Consider the following 7,379-nt stretch of genomic DNA (forward strand, 5'->3'; position numbering starts at 1 on the left):
CACATGCAATACGTGAATTAAGATGTCTGGATTCTTTGAACCAGAAGCTCTTGGATTGGCTGTTTTGTCGCCAATATCTGAACAGATGAACGGCGAAGAAATATTTTTTTTTTGTATCCTGCTAAATTACTCAATTTTGATATTATATTCTAATGTAATAAATCAATTTTCGAAATTCATGAACTTATTAAAAATTGAATAAATAGACAAGGTACTGTTTGACATGATTAATAAAATATGTATGAATGGTTCAACTCACACATACAAAACACCATATAATAAATATTATAATATAAAACTTCTTATATCATATATATGTGTTTTGCACGTGCAGAATATACAATAATTAGTAATAAGCCATACAAAACAGAAATTTTAATAATTAAAATTCAATTAATAATTAATTAATAAAAATAATCCAAGGAAATTATTTTAATATATATTATCGAGCCATGACAAAACCGTTATTAGCAAGACAAATTTAATTTTAATATTTTAAGTATTAGTAAGACACAAAAACCGTATCAATAATAACAATTAATTAAATTTATCTAAGAAAATTATTTTAGTATTAGCAATCCAAGACAGAAGCTAAGCCACACAAAAACCAATAACTCAATGTATATCAATGACCGAACATTATTTAGTCACATTTAAAGCAAAAAATTCACAATTCAAAATCATATATCTATTATTCGTTTATATTAGTATAGATATAGATAATAAATAGATATTTTTAGATTAGATTAGATAAGGCATAGTTCTAATATTTTCTCTATTATTTGAAAATCTGGGAACACGTTTTGTCGATTTTTTTTTTTATCAGACTTTTGTTTATCAGATCAATTTTAACTTTGGAAATACTGTTATTTCCTTTAAGGCCATTTAGGGAAATAAAACCATTAAGTGAGTGCAAGTCACTGTCTGAATCTATAAATATATGAAAGGTCTCAAGTAACATATACAGAAATATATGATTTATTATCTCATCTTCTTTCTTTTTTTTCTTCTCCAAATTATTCACAGATTTATTGAGAAAATATTAAATTCACAATCCCTATTCACGGGCTCTTCTTCCTTCTTGCTAACGTTTTCTTCAACCCTTTGAATATTTTCCCAAACCATAGCAAATTCATCACAGATAAAGCAGAGGGAACCACAAGTAGCATACATCACTCCAGTTGTATGCATTTGCTTCACCTGTTGTATTCCAACAAGGAGGATAACACGAATGGAATCCTTCGTTTATCATTCAGAGTGCATTTGGATCGAGTTTCGAATGCTTTTTTATTGTTCAGTTAATTTAAACAAAGGAAATTCAAATTCATCTCCGGCTTGATTATACTATAAATTGTACTAATCACGATAGATTTCATATTCATATAATACCAGTGTCATTTTCATTGTGATAATACTATTGTATTGTAAATAAGTAGGAGATCTATTTGATTTTCATTATTTAAGTAATGTAAACAATGAAAATGCATTCTAAATCATAGATTTCCAGTCTCGATCCAAATGCACCGTTGATTAATACAATGTAAAAATGGAGTAAAGAAACATAAAAAATCAAATATGTCATAATAAATTTATGGCAGCATTATGAAGTTGGCGGGATTACCTGACCATAATGCACATACACATGATAAAACAGGTAAACGGACAATAAAATTCTTGCAACCTGCTAACATGGCGTTTAAAAAACCATGCTTAGATGCTAACTAGACAAGGTTTTGCAAATGAAATTGATCCATAAAAGGAAAATAGAAAAGGCATAATTGCTTCTTTTACCAGCCATGATATGAATATAATGATTCCATTCTTAAGATATACACTGCAATTCTTCATTCCAGCTTTATCTAGATACCTGTTCAAAAGAAAGAATCGAAGAACATCAAAGGATTGCAGATGCGACCAAACTTCTCACAAAAGCTGAAATTTTACCATCTCAAATTGATCCAAGGTGTGGTTGCCTCGGATATTAATACCATGTAACTGTAAAGCTGTCCCTCACCGGTCAACATGGCGTACCTCAAGCCCACCACAGAGAGAAGATGGTGAATGACCTGAATGATCGAAAGCCAATACCATTTTTGAAAGTTTTGTGTGGACTGTTCATAGCAGAGTACTTAAATGAAGCAAAGGCACTTACATATTCCATCCCACCTAAAGAAGGATAAAACCAAAATATCATGCCAAGATCAGAAAAGAAATAACCGGTAGAAACCTATCAAAGAAAGATGAAAATGAATTCCCGGAATATTCAAGTCTAAAATTGCATCTCACACACGACAAATTTTGGAGATTGAAGGCATTTGCCTGCAATATTTTTTTCAGTTCATTAAGTAATTGTGTAAATATCACAAGCCCGCCGGAAACATGGAACTCAAGGAACATGTATAACAAAGTTCAAATCACTAACCTCCCATCATAGTCAAAGATATTGTTACCGGAAGAAATATCATTGAGCTCAAGCCCGGAAGAGAAACAGAAACCCAAGAGAGGATGCCATAATCTATAGGGCCTACCAAAGAGGGCCCAAAAAAGCACAAGGGAAAGAGAGAGCAGTAGACGGTTATGCATGGCCATGGGACATAAAAGAGGGGGAGGGGGAGTTTGAGAGAGAGACGAGAATTTAGTTTTGTGAGAGCTAGCTTCGATAGGGCAAGGAGGATTTCCTTCTTGAGTGTGGAGAGTTTAGTTCATTGTATTTTCTTTTCTTAGTCCTGCAAGACTACTGAACATAGCATTGTTCTTTTAGTTCAATCATGAGATCCGTCTCTTTTTTTTCATAATTCTGTGTGTTGCTGCAGTGGAGCTCTTAGAGTTGTATCAGATATATTTCAGAAATGGATGCTTCTCCTCTCATAAAGTTGAACTCAGCATACTAATACACTGAAAATTTAATATCTTGAAAAGATATACTCACTCCCAAAGTAAATGACGACAATGTCGAACGTCGAAGAGTAATTGGACCAACAAACTCGTCGTTTGAATAGAGATCCGACCAGAATACAAAGTACAGTGATGCATTTGTAATAAATATGGCATGAAGTGTCGACATGGCTCTGCAAAATAGGTAAACATAATTTAAAATTCAAGCAAAGAAATTAAGGTGAAGTTCAGGGGCTAAAGGTCACCGGTTATTCCATTCAATTTGTGGAGATTCTGAAAGGCCAAAATAGCTTTTGAAGTAAACTGCACCAACCAGCCGGCTAAGACCATAAACCTAAACATCAATGAATTTTAAAACAAAACAACCCATTATGATAAGTATGAACGATTTCGTGCATTCTAGAGCTAAGGAGAATAGGAGATCATTAACCAAAAAAGGGACGTGGTTCAACGAACATAATTGGTCCAAAAATACTGAGATTTGATTCATGGAAAGGACTTATGTGTTCATACCATTTTGCAAGCAATAATGCCAATGATGACAGAAGAGTAGACAACAAGGGAATCGGTAAATACATAGTCCTGTGGAAGCAGCTCAACTATGCTTTGGGTAGATCTGATCACCATATTAGTTTCTTAAAATGGCAGCGTCAATATATGTTCCTGCTTCAACACAATAGTTGCTTTATTGTTAAAGTTTCCTCAAAATTGGCTCCCAATTAACATCGTCCTTGCACTAAAAACAAAACTAGAAGCATAGAATAAAATCAAAGATAAGTCAAGCATCCCTTGTTACAGATTATACAAATATCAATAGAAGAGGGAATTGCATGCTCTTCATTAAGACAAAAGAAACAAACCCAAGAAACTTTTCAGGCAATCCAGTAATCACGATTAAAGAAGAGCACCCCCGCAACAACATAACAAATTACTACATGTAATCATGATCAGAGGATGTAATCAACACAACATCACACGGGGAAACCAGATAAAAAGAAAGAATAGGAAAGATAGAAGCAAAGATAACATTTTAGCTACACATACCAGAAGACAATCGGAGAAAAGGGACTGAAAATGGGTTTTCGGCTTTCCTTTTTTTTATACAGTTTTGTATTCCTGAACCAATTATGCTGACATTATCCAACACCCAAGTAACGGAGGCGGGTTTTTTACGCTCGTCTAAGCGTCTTTGATTCCAAGAATCTTTGTGAATCTGTAATAAATGTGGATGGATGTCTGCCCAGAATTATTAACAGTGTCTATAAATAAATGATAAGAACGTCCATAACTTTTTTTTATTTACCAAAATATCATAATTATTTTTAAATAATCAAAATAAACTAACTAATTAAATTGAGTAGAAAGAAAAACGAAATTTGAAGTCAACATCAAACTGATTTTTTTAAATGAAATTTGAATAATCACTATTCTTTTTAGTGACTAAGGATAGAGACGACAATCTGACGATTTTGCATCGCTAAAATAATTTTTTTTAAAAAAAATTAGTCACTACACGGTAAAAAATTATTTTAAAATAAATAAATTATTGAAGTTACTTTTAAATTTATATTAATAATATTTAAGAAAAAATTATATCACAAATTAAAATTTATTAATTTATATTCAACTCATGACAAAAAAAAATCATAATTATATATTTTTATATTGAACATATCATAATAAAATAAAATTGTTTCAATCATAAAATATTATAAGCTATGATTATAGAACATGATATTTATTATTCAATATAATAACAACAAAATATAAATAGATTATTAATAATACTCACGTATATATATATATATATATATATATATATATAATATGACTAAATATATTTACTAAATCTTAAGACCCGCTCGGACTCGCTTAACTAATCTTAACTCAGCACCAAACAAGACTGAATTAATACGAGGCCAAATTTAGACTTGGTTCATTGTCATTTTTATCTGCAAACACTTCCTTAATATATCAATTGTTGTAAATGACCTAATTGACATATAACGTACCTAAAAAATATATTTTAATGTTAATTTTTTGAAAAAATATTATTAAATTAAACTAGATAAATATTTTTATTTCTTAAGTTTATTTTATTCTTTATGAGTCAAAATTATAGATAATTTTGTCTTAAAATGTAAAATGTGCTGTTTTTTTTTACTCTTAAAAAAATAAAAATTATTAGTGTATAAACAACAACAACAACAACAATAATAACAAGAGTAAGTATCTTATGAGACGGTCTCGCTAATTTTTATCTGTGAGACGGGTTAACCCTAACGATATTCACAATAAAAAGTAATATTCTTAGCATAAAAAGTAATATTTTTTCATGAATGACCCAAATAAGATATCAGTCTCACAAAATACGATCCGTAAGACTGTCTCACACAAGTTTTTATCTAATAATAATAATGTGTGTTCAATAAAAACGTGTGATATTATATATGTGTGTGTGTATTCTATATAAAAATACAAGCAAGGAGCACCAGTTTAATTACAGTATCTCATTTGTCCTTGGGTTGTGTTCCGTGATTGTGTGTGTGTGTGTGTGTGTGTGGTCGTCCTTTCGGGTTTCGGTATTGCCGTGTTGGGGCATTAGAGTCATTGCCGGATGGTTTTATTTTTTGCATTTATTGTTGGGTACTCCTGTACATTATCGAAAGTACATGTATGATATTATTTCAGACTACTGCGACATAATGTAATTGTCTGTATTATTGACGAGATTTGAGCGTACAACTGAAATTTGTTTATGTCAGACAAAAAAATCAAATAAAAAATTAAATATATCTAAATAAATTAAGAAATCTTTCAGCGATTAGCATTGGTTCGCTATATTATTTATTTATGTTTTTATACAATCTAATATCATGTTTGGTATACCATGTTATTTATACATCAATCAATCATTTATCTTGTTTTAATCAAATCATTGAATCATTCAAATCAGCAAAACATATATATAATCGAATCGAAAACAGTGGTTTGATTTAGTTCGAATTTTGATATAAAATCGAATCAAATTCTAATCAAACGCTCTGATCGTCATTTACTTCTTCGGTGTCATAGACATTAGAGTCATCTTGGTCTGGTTTATTAATGGATGCGAAGATACTACGGCTGATTCCGAATCATGAAATTAATTCATGAAATACGACGGCTGATCAGTTCAAACTACCCTAATAATACGAACAACAACGATATCATTAAGGTCTCTCTCCCTTTTCATTTGTTGACATTAATGACGTTTCTTAATTTTCGACTGCTCTACGTTAGGCAACGGCTAAAGTGGGAGAGGCTACTGCGACGCCTCGAAGATTCGGGTTGTCAATTGCCATGCAGACATATTTGCCTTTCCCAAGAAGGCTCCTTGCATGTTCAATTTATGTACTTGGATATTATGTCAATTATCTAATTTATATACATTCGTTTTATATGTTTTGTACTCAAAGATAGTAATACACTTTGTCTTTGACTTTTATTTTAATTTACGATTTGAACTAGATGTTATATTTAAATATATCGAGTTAGATATTATATTTTAACATATTTACGCTTAATTTACGTTTTGAGTATATTATACTATAAAATTTGAAAATATCAACAAAAAATTTTAAAAATTCAACTTTTTTATTACCATTTTCCAATATGAATACCATTTTTTTAAAAAATTTGTATGTTCATATGTTGCGAATTTTAATTGCAATTTGTCACCGTAGTAGGTGTATACAACTACACATATATTTTATATTAAATATATGAAAAAATTCAATTCGGATATTCACTTGATCAGGTGCTAGCTTTTTAATTTATTAATTAAATCATCGTGATATAATAAATATTGTAACAATCGTTTATGCATTTAGAATAGGTAAATAAATTTTAAATAGTATTAAAAAAAACCAGTTAACCAAAAAACCGTATCGAAATTAATTTGTTTTTAATCGATCCGTTCAATTCAATTCGGATTTTTGGCGAATTCGGTTCAGTTCGAACGATTAAGTTGAAATGAAAATCTTTACCCTTTTCGATCAAATTTAAGAACCAGCTCATACGACACGACTTGCTAAAAAAAAAAAGACCTCGTGTTGCTCCAAGTAATTTTTTTGTTAATATATTTCTTATTTTATATCACAAGCTCTGTTATGAATTTTTTATTTTTTGAGTAGGTTTTTGTAAGACGATCTCACTTATCTATATTCGTGACATAATTTGATGCAATTAATATTTGGAGTGAAAAAATAAGTTATATATAAAATAATAATTTTTCACGAACCGTGTTAGATCGAAAATTTGTCAAAAAATTGATATATAAAACAATGTCATGCAAGGGTTATTAATATGCCATTTTACCTCCAAACCAGCATAGTGGTTTGGGCTGCAAGAGCAAATCCATTTAGGCCCACACCAAAAAATTTACAATTGGCCCATATATATATAACCCATGTGCTAGGATCAATCGACTCGTCAGTCCCATG

At 30.4% G+C, this 7,379-nt stretch overlaps 1 pseudogene; it reads right to left on the minus strand.

Annotated features, from left to right (window-relative positions):
- Nucleotides 1-921: 921 nt before the first annotated feature.
- LOC142523187 (uncharacterized) lies at nucleotides 922-4,140 on the minus strand (annotated as a pseudogene).
- Between the last annotated feature and the right edge of the window lie 3,239 nt (nucleotides 4,141-7,379).

This window comes from Primulina tabacum, chromosome 13, assembly GCF_025594145.1.
Source record: "Primulina tabacum isolate GXHZ01 chromosome 13, ASM2559414v2, whole genome shotgun sequence".
NCBI classification, from domain to species: domain Eukaryota; kingdom Viridiplantae; phylum Streptophyta; class Magnoliopsida; order Lamiales; family Gesneriaceae; genus Primulina; species Primulina tabacum.